A 15,480-nucleotide genomic window follows, 5' to 3' on the forward strand; every position below is an offset into this window, starting at 1 on the left:
CAGCATAATTTCCCGACTACAGCCTGAAGGATTTGAGGCACATGACTGCTTGGACGTCACTATAGCAAGCACTAAGATCAAAGCAGCAGCTGAATATTATAATGCTGGGTTTGTCCGGAGTGAATGCAGAGATCAGTCAAGTAAAGTTTGTGTGATTGCTGCAGAGCAGGTGCTCTCATCCTTCCTACCAGGGGAGGATAAAGCTGTGGGTACTAAAAGGCTTCAGACACTCACATGGTATCAGGAATACTTTTGATCATTTGCAAACTGGCCTGGGATTTGAAGTTTCATTTTAGTTGTCTTAATTCAAAAGTCATCTTAGTATCCATACATATCTTCATTTGTATTCATGAATGTTAATAAACCACAAGCAAAGTAAGTAATTGTAATGATTCATGGCCGTAAGATTACCATGGACTCTTAACTCAATTAAGATGATGAGGGTGTAGTGCTGTATGAATGCAGCAGAACTGTTGCCCATGATGTACCAGTTGAATAATTGATGTTGATGTTTGCTTCTATTAATTGGCTGAGGGGCAGCTAACACTGATTCCTGTGAAGGACAAAAACGCAGTGGCTATAGATAAGCCTACTCAGTAATTACTATTGACATTGCTTTAAAGGTAAGCCACGAAAGAGTTCCTGTGGGGTACTGGTCTTTTCTTAACTATTATAGAAGAGCAGACCATTGCAGTTGAAAAACAAGAACAAGAGTCACATTAAAAGGGATGTACGGAAGAAAAACTCATACCACACTGATTGTCAGTAGTCGATAAATGGAGTTCAAGAGTGAAAATGTAATTATACAAAATGTATTAAGATAAATGTCAAAACTGACTATTCCTTCGAAATACAATCCATCGTCTGACTTCCTTATTTGATTATGACGCATACATTAGAAAGAAAAGGCACACATATGGGAAAATAAAAAGTAAACTCACTATAAACAAAGCCCTAATTGAAATACTACTTTTCAATTGTGTTGCACTGCACACATTAAATACATTACATTTTGCTGACGCTTTTATCCAAAGCGACTTACAATAAGTGCATTCGACCAAGAAGATACAAACTTGAAGAAAACAGAATCATATAAGTACATTAGGTTTCATAGAGCCAAACCATTTTAAGTGCTACTCAACTGGCTTTAGATAAGCCAGTCCTTTGTTAGTATATAAGTGCTTTGTTAGAATAGGTTCAAGGTTCTTTATTTTGTCATACGAACATAGCTACAGTGTAGTTATGCAGATGAAAATCTTAGGTCACATGCTTCTCCAACAGAGCAACACAGTAACACAGAAAAATATAGTGCAAGTAAAGAGTAAATATAAAAATAGTTTAAAAAAGTGAAATAGTGCAATAAGAGTCTATATGCAAGTTATTGGAGTATGATATATTAGGTAAATATACATAATTTCTAAGTAGCAGCCAGATGAATATTATGGATGTTGTTTCAACAGTTCAGGTGTTTAACAGATGTTGCTTCAACAGTTCAGGTGTTTAAATCAAATCAAGTTTTATTTATATAGCACATTGATAAACGATTTTTGGTCGAGCCAAAGTGCTGTACATATAATAAAAATAGCCTACAGTAGAGACACTTTACAGCAAATACAACAGCACAGATTGTTCAGAATATCAGTATGAGAAAAACGACACCCTCTATCCTTAGACCCTCACATCGTACAAGGAAAAACTTCCAGAGAAAACCCATAGTTTAAGGGGAAAAAATGGGAGAAACCTCAGGGAGAGGAACAGAGGAGGGATCCCTCTCCCAGGACGGACAGACGTGCAATAGATGCCGTGTGTAAATCGAAGAGATAATTCATTTTACAGCATATAGACCGAATGTTAGGAAATGCATGTGTCTGTAATAAGAAGATGAATCCACGAGGATGTCAGCTACAATCCTGTGGAAGCCATCAGGGAAGCAGCATGACGAGACCCAAGGCAGGACCACAGAGACAGGTTCAGCCACGACCCGAAGTCCACGACTTAATCCAGAACTCAGGATAGAGGATCCGAGACACAGGACTACAGCAAGAGGATCAGCCTCGACTCCGGATCCCGGCGTAGATATAGATACAAAACAAGAAAAAAGATTTGGCTGGGTTAATCGGAACAAGAGAATACACAGACACAGACAGAGAGGGAAAAGGTCATTGGATAAAAGTTATTCTTGATAACCCTCTAAAAAGATCTCATGAACTTTCCCACTCAATCTATCAAGACCCGAGCAGTTCTATTAGATATAGGATAAGAAACAGAGATAGGGAGCACAACAACCTATCTCTTCGTCAAATGCACTCCCCCGCTTATCTAAGCGACTATGTACCCCGTTACCCTCTATAAGGCCATAGACCAGCAGAGGGAAAATGGGGGGTGGGTAAGGGTAAGGATTTTTAAGAATAAACCGCAAGGGTCTTAGTTTCACCAGTTTAACAGTCTTATTGCCTGTGGGATGAAACTGTCCCTGAGTCTGGTGGTTTTAGTCCGGATGCTGCAGTAGCGCCTGCCAGACGGCAGCAGACAGAACAGTTTGTGGCTGGGGTGTTGGGGGTCTTTTATAATCCGGAGGGATTTCTTCCTGAGCCGCTGGGAGTAAAGGTCCTCCATAGATGATAGCTCTGTCCTGGTGATGTTCTGTGCAGTTTTCACCACCCTCAAAGCCTTACGATTGAGGGCGGTGCAGCTGCTGTACCAGGCCGTGATGCAGCCAGTCAGAATACTCTCTGTGATGCACCTGCAGAAGGTGCAGAGTATCCTGGAGTCCATATTGAACCTCCTCAGCCTGCGGAGGAAGAAGAGCTGCTGTCGAGCTTTTTTGGTGATGGTGTGAAGAGTCCATGTCAGGTCCTCAGTGATGTGGACACTGAGGAACCTGAATCTGCTGACTTTCTCCACCGTAGTCCCATTGATGGCGATGGGGGCGTGTCCCTCTCTCTGCTGCTTCCTGTAATCCGCAATCAGCTCCTTGGTTTTGCTGACGTTGAGATGGAGGTTGTTGTCCTGGCACCAAGATGTCAGGTTTTCAACCTCCTCTCTGTACGCCGTCTCGTCGCCGTTGGTGATCTGGCCGATGACGGTCATGTCGTCAGCAAAGATGGTGTTGGAGCTGTGTGTGGCCACGCAGTCGTGTGTAAACAGGGAGTAGAGGAGAGGGCTGAGCACGCAGCCTTGAGGGGCTCCGGTGTTGAGGATCAGGGTGGAGGATGTGATGTTTCCCACCCGCACTGCCTGGGGTCTGCCCGTCAGGAAGTTCAGGATCCAGTCACAGAGGGCGCTGTTGAGCCAAAGGTCTCTGAGCTTGATGGCCAGCTTGGACCGCATAATGGTATTGAAGGCTGAACTGTAGTTATTCTGCCCTCGCATGAATACTTTTCGGATTGCAGGCTTGGCAGATAGCTTAACACGGAAATAAACACCCAGGAGACAGCAGCTCAGTTTTGGATGTTTACTGTTTAAGTTCCATTTTCATTTCCATAAAACTGAAATACAAACAAACCCAAAGTCATGAGACGTTGTCACATTTACACTAAATAAACAAAGAAACTAGACTAAAACAAACATTCCAAACAACAGAGTACCTGTTAGCATAAATGCTACAAACATTTCCACTGCTGTTCACAGGCTAACAAGTTTAGCATCATTCATTGATCTTCATGTTTGCATATAATCAATTTAAATGTGCAACTAAGTATACACAGACAATATATGCAATGATACTTACAGCCATAAAGACCCTAGGATTTGAGCAAGGATTTTGTTGGCAGGAAACAACCCATGTGCTCCATAGACAGACAGAAACAAAAACCTACGTCAAGCATTTATGGACACCCAGTGCAAAACCCTTTGCAGGCCCTCTTAAAGGGGCAGCACAGTAGTCAATGAACAGCATTCTCACATATGTGTTCCTCTGGTCAACACACTCTCACTCCCTAAGCGTCCAATAGCGACGTTTGGTCAGTGTCCGTGGCGTCCAATTGTGACGCTCCTAGGCTCCTTCAGCGTCATAAAGAGACGCAAATAGCTTTCAACTGATTGCAATGTATTCCCATCTGCGTCGGGATTTGACGCTCATGGAAGCACGGCATGCGTTTATGTCGGCTGCCCTTAAAGGTAATGTGAGCGTCCATTCCCAGGAGTAAAGGATGGCAGAAGACACTACACTACCCAGAATCCCCAGCTATCGTTTGGACTACACCATGTGCTCTTGACAAACCCCGTGATAGTCCTCAAGCTCTGTGATTGGAGAGTGTGCTCCGAGGGTTAAGCCGATTCTCGAACAGCACTTGAAATGGGATGGAACCACGGCAGACTGTCCAAAACTGGATTTGAACGGGTCCATCGCTTCCCCCCTCCCCCACCCCGTCCCCAGAACTACACATGCTGGCTATTCTGTTTCGCAACATGTTCTCTATGGCACGTCTCTACTGGGAGTTGTAGTTTTAAAAGACGTTTTCGTATTTCCCATAATAAGAAGTTGCCAGTATTAAACTGTGTACATCCCTGGAGGTTTAGGGGAAAGGAAACACTCACATTTAAAACATATAATTAATAAATGGGTGAAAAGTGCTTGTGCCCATTATGGGCAGTATTACTATATATACCCACATGCCAGCTAAGGTCAGAAGAGCTTTATTTAACAGCTGGTCTTATGTGTGTGACCCCTGTGATAACATTACATTACATTAATTGATAAGCCTGAAACATGCACTTGTCAAGGTTCAGAGGCACATTGTGCAAATATGGCAGTAGCCATCGATCAGCTTAAGATAAGATATACTTTATTGATCCCAAGTTGGAACATTTGCGTTACATCAGCATGTGTAACAGTTAAATATGCAGTTGTGTTTATTTGAAAATCATTTAGTATAATCACATAAATTCTGTGTTTTATATTCAACAATTCTGTGTTCTTTATTTATTGATTGTTCAATACCTGACAAGGCCGGAGATGAAATATCTACATACATCTATAAGAGTATAATACATTATGTATAATATCAGTTAAAATAAGTGCTTCAACATAGTTAACATTGCTGGAGGTATGCACACATTTTGATAGATGTCTTGTAATGCACTATTGAGGAACCTGCAACCCAAGTTTTTTCATTCAGTGCAGAACTACACCACAGTTGTGTAGGCCTATATGATATGTCAATAAACCTTAGAACATCTTGAAATCTTGAAAGGGATGTGCAAAATAGTCATTACATACAGTCTTTAATTAACAATTAGTAGAGAATAACGAGTAATGAATATACTTTATAGTGATCGTATTAATATCTAATAATACAAATATTGAAATTCAATAACATGCTTTAACCACCAGGTGTCCCTTTATATCAACTGTGCACCTTTATAGTGTAAATACAGCCTATCTACCAATTGGATCAAATATAAAAGTGAGCCGAATTAGTGTTGATACTGCAAGGAGACGCATTGTGTGAAAAGAAATGTAAGATGTTGTTTAATGGCTGATATATTTATGATCCACGTCACGTTTTCAGTTCCTCATGTTTGTCTTCTCATCAGGGCTCTATAAATACAGAACTACGGCAGATATGTAATATGTAATGCAGCCGAACCGTGTATTACAATGCCGTTATGTGATGACTTTCAAAGAGAAAAGCAAGCACACTCGGAATAAGGTATTATTATTATTTCGGTCTGTTTCCGGTATTTGTTAATGACGGTGTGCTCTGAGATGTGAGACTGGAATTGCACAGGGGGGAAATAACGTAGGCTATCTTTAGATGCGGATTTTGTTAAACTAATATGTTTAGGCTGTGGACCAACACTATACATTGACGGGGAAGGGGGTAGCAATAAAGATAACACCATTAAACAGTTACACAACATAACAGAAATAATATCGATAGCAGCGTCCCTAGCAACCACCTTGGTAACAATGAAAACGTCGCGATTTCCTGAAGTAATCTTCGTAATAACTAGCAAACTAAAGATCATGTACATCCACTGCACACATAATCTGAAATAACAACTCATATTTCTCGCATCAAATGACATCAAAACGCATTTTAATGGCCAAACTAACTTTAAAATAGACATTTTACACCTAGAATAAAACGAAGTTCGGCCATGTTTTCTTTTTCTGCAGGGAGACATTTGAAGATCACGTGACATAGACGCCAGCCATCGGAATGAATGGTGAAAAAAACGGGGTTTGTCAAACAGAGCACATGGTGTAGGCCAGAGCCATAGAGAGATAAGAGTTACGACACACTTTGATGTCGCCGCCAGCCGGTCACGTGGTTTATGTATGCCGGGATAGTTCAAAACGCACTTCCGTGGCAATGCTTCTCTATGGCAAAAACAGCACAAACATGGTCAAAATAGTCATAGATTAAACCAACGATGTTATTTTTTAAAGATTGCTTTCATATTTACATGATGTGGTTACACTTTGTATGGATTGGCAATATATACAAGTTTCGTTATTTAACGATATTTTGAGGGGAAAGTGTGGTAGCACAAGCAGGCTATGTTGCTGTCACTGTCAGGGCAGTCACGTCCGTAGTATAGTTGCGCTGCGCTGTCATGTTCTTATATGGGACAGACAGACAGCAGCGATTGCGTTATTGAATGGTAAATATATATATTAAAAAAACACACACACCCAAGTACTTTTTCAGCTGTAATTGCATTATTGAATACTTTTTATTGACAGTTTTGCATTTGGAGAGGCAGGGTGAAAACGGAAAGCTTGGTAGTCTATTACTTATTAAGAACAGTGTATGGAAAAAGTGATGTGTGTTAGAACAAAACAAAGTCAAATGAATGAGAATGAGAACAAAGAGGGTTAGGGTTCAACAGAAAATGATTAATTCAGCCAAAAAACACAATTTTGATTAATCTAAAGTGTAAAACAATCTTCAACACAGACCAAATTAGTGCCCTTGGACAACAAAATATATGGTGGGGCAAAGAAACGATAAATTAAATTGAGAGAGTGGGAGACTGAAAATGATTACTATGATAAATATTCAAACTATTTACAAAACTATTTACAGAAGCTCCTGTTGAACCATGGTTCAACAGAGCAACACAAACAGGTTTGTCAACAATACAAATTAAAATGACGAGGCCACTTTGCCAGGGGGAGGTGATCCAGCGACGAGACAATAAAGCAATTCATATTAAGTTCTGTTGAGACACCACAGGATATAAAACCTTCCAAGCGATGACCTCTCCTCACCTTTCACCTGTATTTCCTCAGGAGACTCAGGTCCTTCAACGTCTGCAGCACAATAAGCACCCACCCACAATTGTTGTTCGCACAAGCATAATTGTGCGAACAACAATTGTGGGTGGGGGCATTTTACAAATATTTACAAACAACTATTTACAAAAAAGCAACTATTTACAAAAAAGCAATACAGAACTCTAGTCTAGGGCATCCAGGGGCCTAATCATTTTGAAAAAAACAAGAAGGTTCCTTTGTGAAAGGGACATCCTCTTCATCTGTTTCCTGGGCCCTAAAAAGCAGAGCAGGAATAGGAACAGTGTGAATAATGGGAGAGAATACAGTTGGGAGCAGACTGAACAGAGGACAGCAATATTCATGTTAAAATGTTTGCACAATAAATATTATGGCACTTTCGTTTATATTGCATTTTAATAGATCAGTTGTCATACATAGCATTTGGGTGCTCTAATCGATCCGAGAAGGGGTTCCGGATGTATGGCTTCCTAAGGACGTAGAGCGAAGGAAGAGATGGATGGCAATGGTCAACAGACAAAACCTGTGTCTGAAAGAGGACAACAACAGCAGAAAACTCTGTCATGTAAGTAATGTTCACAGAGGTGACATGACTTATTAACATTTTAAAGGGCATCATATTTCCAAGTGTAGAGAATTATGACTCTTCAATGACATTTGAAGTGTGCAGGGGAAACTGATCAAACCTACCTACCCACAGGTACACTTTGAAGACGACCAATATATTGGCAACAAATCAGGAGGAAATTTGAGGTTGAGGCCAGATGCTGTTCCAACAGTATTTATACATCGGCCTAAACCGAAAAGGAGAAAATTCACGTCAAGGAGTATGCCTCCAGCTGTCAGGAATAATGACCACACCTATTACTGCACATCAAACATTGGTATGATATATGAAGCTAACAATGTTTCCCATGTTATATAATTCAAGGATAGACTACACTCCTAATGCAACTTTCAGATTATACAGCTTCAAAAATACCAGGGTTCAGGGATTCTCTGAAGATTCATATACCACATGTACATAATCTACAGATGTCTTCATACTGTAACATTGCCAATAGACGAACTTAGATGAATGTCACTATAGGAGTGTAGTGTACCCTTAAATGACAATAGGTGCACATGTAAAGGCAGCATACACATATAACAGCAATTGCCTTGTTATTGTTACAGAGATTCAGGGAGATATTGAGGTGGAGATCCAAGGGAATGAAAGGAACATCACAGACAGAGAGAGTGAGACAGGTGTCAGCAGACTGCCAGGGGCCAGTATGTCAGGGGCCGACAATCAAGAGGCCACCTTACCAGAGATCAGTGTACCAGGAGCCAGTCAGTCAGGGGTCAGCTATGAAGAGGCCAGTTTGCCAGGGTCAGGTGCTCCAGGGACCAGACTGCCAAGGGCCAGTTGTGACCGGGCTCACGTGGAGGATCTAATGAGGCAACTGAGAAGGGAGAGATTACTAAGAAAGAGAGCAGAGAGGGCTCTGGTAAACCAGAAGAGGATTCATTCGGCATTAAAAAAAAAACACAATTTGATTCATCTAAAGTTTCAAAAAATCTTCAACACAGACCAAATTAGAGCACTTGGGCAATCAAAAAAAGGTGGGATACGGTGGGGGAAAGACACCGTTAAAAAAGCAATACAACTAAGGTTCTGTTGTGGCACTACAGGATATAAATGAGAGAGCTGGTCTGCTGGTAATAAAATAATTTAAAAGGGGTGCACTTTACCGTCAGTCAGATGAGGTTTTCACCCTTTCAGAACGTGGAGCAGCTGTTCCGTGTGAGGATGAGCGATTCCCTCATGGAGTCCTCAAATGCAGTGTCACAGCTGGAACAAGAAGCCATGTTGCTGGACAGCAACCTGCCCTCATGCCATGACCTGAAGAAAAAAAATCCTCTCAACATACATCAGGCTGAGGTTAAGGATTGCATCAAAGTGCATCAGGGCTGAGAGGAAGGATAAACATAAAGGGTATCTTGGCAGCAAGAGTCAGAGTAAGAAGGCAAAGAAGACCTAACAGACCTCTGCACCGAAGGTCATAACATCTAGGCCACTGCCAAACACCTTACTCTGCCACACACCTATTCCCGGTGCTCCGTCAGCAGCCTCCAGCCTCCTCTTCCTTCAGCAGCAGCACCCTCCTTCAGCAGCAGCAACAGCCATATGAGGCTGACATATGAGGCTGAATAAAAAAAAGTGCTAATTATTATTTTAAAGTGTTTATTTTGTTTAAAAATAAACATTTTGGATGCATGACCATGTTTTAGGCTCATCCTTCATTCACTGCTGTAGAGTAGCCTATTCAGTAGGCTATTATATTTTTAAAACTGAATAATACCTTTGAAGAACAATCATTATGGAGTTGTGGAGTGAGCGGAAGGAGGAACCTATTGCGGTGAGCACGTTGTAACTTCCGGTTGTTGTTGTTGTTTTCATCTCCGGGTATCCCGTGTGCCTGTTCTGTTGCTGATAGCTTATTAACTTAAACTTAATCGATCGTTTTAAAACTCTTGATCACGGCAACTGCCTGACGTTGTAATCACACGTTACTACAGCTTAAGCACTCACAACTCTCCTTCTCTTAGCGACTGTAACTCCACAGTTGCCTACACTCTTTTCGGGTTTGCTAACGGTAGCTACTTTAGCTTGATAGCTAGCCATGGCTCTTTCCCCACCTTCTGGTGCTATTTCCTGCTCTTCCTGTCTCATGTTTGGTTACTTCCCGGCCTCCCTTACTGGTAAGGATACATGTGTTAAATGTAGTATAGTTGTTAGGTTGGAGGCGGGAATCATAGCCATAGAAGCCCGGCTCCGCATCTTAGAAAGTAACTCAGTTAAAGTAAAGCCCATGTTAGCATGTGCGGACCGGCAAAATGTAGCTCCTCTTAGCCGTCCCCCGGCAACTCCCGAGCAGCAGGGAGGCTGGGTGACTGTTCAGAAGGGGCATAACGCGAAACCCGCAGGTCCCCACCAACCCGTTCACGTATCTAACAGATATTCCCCACTCAGCGAGACACCCGCTGAGAAGCCAACTCTGGTTATTGGTAGCTCTATTATGAGACACGTGAATTTAGAGACCGAAGCCTCCACAGTCACATGCATTCCGGGGGCCAGAGCGGCGACGTTGAGGCGCATCTTAAACTGCTGGCTAAAGATAAACGTAAATACAGTAGGATTGTTATTCACGTCGGTGGTAATGATGTTCGTTTACGCCAATCAGAATGCACAAAACTTAATGTGGAGTCGGTGTGTAGTTATGCTAAAACAATGTCGGACACCGTAATCTTCTCTGGTCCCCTCCCCAATCTGATCAATGATGACATGTATAGCCGCATGTCATCATTTCAGCGCTGGTTGTCTTGGTGGTGCCCAGCAAACAATGTGGGCTTCGTAAATAATTGGACAGCCTTCTGGGGAAAACCTGGTCTGATTAAGAGAGAAGGCATTCACCCTACTTTGAAAGGTGCAGATATCATTTCGGCAAACATTTCAGGGCTTTGTGGACGTAATCCATGACAAACTGGAGTTGAGACCAGGAGGCAGAGTCGCAATCTTACACGCTTCTCTGCGCTCTCTCCTAGGCAGTCACCCATAGGAATCCCGAACCCAATAAAATACCCAATATTAGCGGTGTGTGTGTCTGCCCAAGGACAATTTAATGTAAAACCTAATAGAGGTGTCATACATAATAACCTAATAAAAGTAAATGTAACAACTACTACAGTGCAACAAAACAGGAAGATTACATGTGGTCTCTTAAACATAAGATCTCTAGCATCTAAAGCAATATTGGTAAATGATTTAATATCAGATTATAATATTGATATATGCTGTCTCACTGAAACTTGGTTGAGACATGAAGAATATGTCAGCATAAATGAGGCCACTCCACCCAGCCATGTCAACACTCATATTGCTCGAGGCACGGGCCGAGGAGGTGGAGTTGCAGCAATCTTTGACTCAAGTTTACTTATCAATACTAAACCAAAATGTAATTATACCTCTTTTGAAAGCCTCGTTTTTAGTCTTACGCATCCGACCTGGAAAACTTTGCAGCCAATCTTATTTGTTACAGTGTATCGTGCACCAGGTCCTTATTCAGAATTCTTATCAGAATTCTCTGAGTTTTTATCAACTTTGGTTCTTAAAACAGACAAAGTAATTATCGTAGGTGACTTTAATATTCATGTTGACGATGATAAAAATAGCCTTACTGTTGCATTTAACTCTATATTAGATTCTGTTGGTTTCTGTCAGAGTGTAAATAAACCAACCCACTGTTATAATCACACTCTCGACCTTGTTCTGACTTATGGTATTGAAATTGAGCAACTATTAGTCGAACCGCATAATCCTGCTTTATCCGACCATTTCTTAGTAACTTTTGAAGTACTGTTACTAGACTACAAAGCATTAGTCAAAAGCTCTTGCAGCAGAAACCTATCTGTTAGTGCTATAGCCACATTTAAGGAAGAGATTCAACCAATACTTAACTCGATAGCATGTCTGCATGTAGGGGAGGAAACTTATACAAAATGTACACCACCCCAAATTGATCATGTTGTTGATAGTGCTATAGATGCGCTGCGAATAAAATTAGATTATGTTGCTCCTTTGAAAAAGAAGAAAATAAAACAACATAGATTAGCTCCATGGCATAATGCCGAAACCCGCAAAATAAAGCAAAAGTCTAGACAACTTGAAAGGATATGGCGTTCCACTAAACTTGAAGAATCTCGTTTAATTTGGCATATTACTCTCAATGAATATAAGAAAGCACTGCGTAAAGCGAGAGCAGCCTACTACTCTTCATTAATAGATGAGAATAAGAATAATGCAAGATTTCTTTTCAGCACTGTAGCCAGGCTGACAGAGAGCCACAGCTCGATTGAGCCTTCTATTCCCTTAGCACTCAGTAGTAATGATTTTATGTGCTTTTTTAACGATAAAATTGTTACTCTTAGAAACAAAATTAATGACCTCTTGCCTTCGACCAGTATAGTGTTATCAACAGCTCCCGGAATCGTAAGTTCTAATATTACACTAGATAGTAAACTAGAATGCTTTTCAGCCATTAACCTTGAACAATTACATTCAATGATTCTCTCTTCTAAACCATCAACGTGTATGTTAGACCCAATTCCAACTAAGCTGTTGAAGGAAGTTTTTCCATTAATTAGCACTTCTTTATTAAATATTATGAATATGTCTTTATTATCAGGCTATGTTCCACAATCATTCAAAGTAGCAGTGATAAAACCGCTTCTTAAAAAGCACAACCTCGATCCAGAGGTTTTAGCCAACTATAGACCTATTTCTAATCTTCCGTTCCTCTCAAAAATTCTTGAGAAAGCGGTCGCAAAACAGTTGTGTGATTACTTAAAAAACAATGATTTATTTGAAGATTTTCAGTCTGGCTTTAGAACACATCATAGCACAGAGACAGCTCTGGTTAAAGTCACAAATGATATTCTAATAGCCTCAGACAAGGGACTTGTCTCTATTCTTGTTTTGCTCGATCTTAGTGCTGCATTTGATACTATCGACCATGATATCCTATTGCAAAGACTAGAGCACTTAGTTGGCATACAGGGAACTGCTTTAGGCTGGTTTAGGTCCTATCTATCTGAACGCTCTCAGTTTGTACGTGTTAACGATGAATCTTCCACGCAAACCAAAGTTAGCCATGGAGTGCCACAGGGCTCAGTGCTCGGACCTATTTTGTTCACATTATATATGCTTCCGTTAGGCAATATTATAAGGAATCATTCTGTAAACTTTCATTGTTATGCGGATGATACTCAACTATATTTATCAATCAAGCCTGATGAAATTAATCATCTAAATAAAATTCAAGACTGCCTTAAGGACTTAAAAACGTGGATGACCTTAAACTTTTTGATGTTAAACACGACCAAAACTGAAGTTATTGTACTTGGCCCGAAGAATCTACGAAACAAATTATCTAAAGACATACTAACTATGGATGGCATTCATTTGGCCTCCAGTGAGACTGTAAGGAATCTTGGTGTTATATTTGATCAGGATTTATCCTTTAACGCCCACATAAAATCAATTTCAAGGACCGCCTACTTCCATCTACGTAACATTGCAAAAATCAGGCATATCTTGCCTCAAAACGATGCAGAGAAACTAGTCCATGCATTTGTTACTTCTAGGCTGGATTATTGTAACTCTTTATTATCAGGGAGTACCAAGAAGTCAATCAAGTCGCTTCAGCTGATTCAAAATGCTGCGGCTCGTGTACTAACCAGAGTTAGGAAAAGGGACCACATTACTCCTGTTCTGGCTGCCTTATACTGGCTCCCTATAGAACACAGGATAGAATTTAAAATTCTTCTTCTCGCCTACAAAGCCCTTAATGGGCAGGCGCCATCTTACCTTAAAGAACTCATTATACCCTACTGTCCTACTAGGGCATTGCGTTCCAAGAATGCAGGGTTGTTGGTTGTTCCTAGAATCTTTAAAAGTACAATGGGAGCCAGAGCCTTTTCTTATCAAGCTCCACATTTGTGGAATCAGCTTCCAGTTTGTGTTCGGGCGGCAGACACCCTATCCGTTTTTAAGAGTGCGCTTAAGACCTTCCTTTTTGATAAAGCTTATAGTTAGGGCTGATTAGATTCAGCCCCTAGTTTTGCTGATATAGGCTTAGTTTGTCGGGGGACATCTTACTTCTCCCTTCTCTCTGTCTATACCCGTGTACACTCATGTTCCGATTAACCCAGCTTCCCCAAATGTCTTTCTTTTTGGTGTCTATATACGCTGGGATCCGGAGTCATGGATGATCCTGCGGTCCTGTGTCCTGGATCGCGAGCGCTGGATCTTGAGTCGTGGCTGTGGTCCTGGATGGATATCCTCGTGGATTCATCTTCCTATTATACACACATGCATTTCCAAACATTTGGACTACCTATGTTGCAAATGTATTATCTTTTCAATTTACACACGGCATCTATTGCACGTCTGTCCGTCCTGGGAGAGGGATCCCTCCTCTGTTGCTCTCCCTGAGGTTTCTCCCATTTTTCCCTTTAAACTGGGTTTTCTTTGGAAGTTTTTCCTTGTACGATGTGAGGGTCTAAGGACAGAGGGTGTCGTATTGTCATACTGATATTCTGTACACACTGTGAAGACCACTGAGACAAATGTAACATTTGTGATATTGGGCTATATAAATAAACATTGATTGATTGATTGATTGATTAAATTAGTGTGTATATTACAATACAAAGGAATCTATCCTAGCATGCCATCAAGCATTAAAAAGTAGCGCTAGGCTAGTTGTACAGTACAGATAAGTTAACACGGAACAGTACCAAAAAAAACTAAGTACAGTCAACATGTCACATAATGAAATGTTAGTATATCCCAAAATGCAATGAAATATTAAATGAAATATTTATCACAAACGCCACCTCATTTCTACTAGTGCTAGCAGTTAAGTCATATCATACAGAAAAAGCCGACTAAGGATGGCTGACACGGTCAGGTTCAGCAGATAAAAACCAAAATAACAATAAAAACACATAATCAATCTAAATCCTGCTTGTTAGTTACCCAGCATCATTGATATATAAGCTGCTAGCGATTCATTACTGAAATCTTACCTTCAAAGCTGACGAAGTCGCGCTAGCTAACTAGCAGGCAATGCTAGCAAAATGGGTTGTAATAACCAAGATAAAATATAGATAATTACGCTGTGCATATACAAATGAAGACCAGTATAAGCATCATAAAGGGCCTCTGATACAATATAGACAATTGACAATTCAAAAGAGTTCGATATTTCAGCAACTTACCTCTGGAACTAATCGACGCGACGCAATGTAAGTGAATGAGGTCCAACGCCCAAATGACAATATGTTGAACTATTTCGATGTCCATACCCCGGAAGTAGGCGCCGCCATTTTTTACAACGGAGGTCTATGGGAGTGTCGTAACTCTTAGTATTTCTAGGGCTCTGGTGTAGGCCAAACGATAGCTGGGGATTCTGGGTAGTGTAGTGTCTTCTGCCATCCTTTACTCAGAAAACATATTTGTTTCTCCGAATCGAAGGGGAAAAATACAAAAGCATTGTACACAATTTAAACCAATCAATGTTGTGTAATTAACAAGGATAATCTGGTGTTTTTTAGTCGATGAGTAGTGCAGATATCACTGTAAAATCAATCGACAGTAAGAGGAGTACTTACTTCCGGGTGTAAAATTC

The 15,480-nt window shown here is 40.8% G+C and overlaps 1 long non-coding RNA gene across 1 annotated transcript; it reads right to left on the reverse strand.

Annotated features, from left to right (window-relative positions):
• Window positions 1–6,720: 6,720 nt before the first annotated feature.
• On the reverse strand, window positions 6,721–9,303 carry LOC117447633 (uncharacterized). The gene is made up of 4 exons (XR_011643383.1): window positions 9,276–9,303; window positions 8,555–8,691; window positions 7,663–8,040; window positions 6,721–7,502 (listed from the first exon to the last, which is right to left on the reverse strand). It is a non-coding gene; the product is annotated as an uncharacterized lncRNA (long non-coding RNA).
• Window positions 9,304–15,480: the final 6,177 nt, after the last annotated feature.

The sequence above is a fragment of the Pseudochaenichthys georgianus genome, chromosome 6, assembly GCF_902827115.2.
Source record: "Pseudochaenichthys georgianus chromosome 6, fPseGeo1.2, whole genome shotgun sequence".
NCBI lineage: Eukaryota > Metazoa > Chordata > Actinopteri > Perciformes > Channichthyidae > Pseudochaenichthys > Pseudochaenichthys georgianus.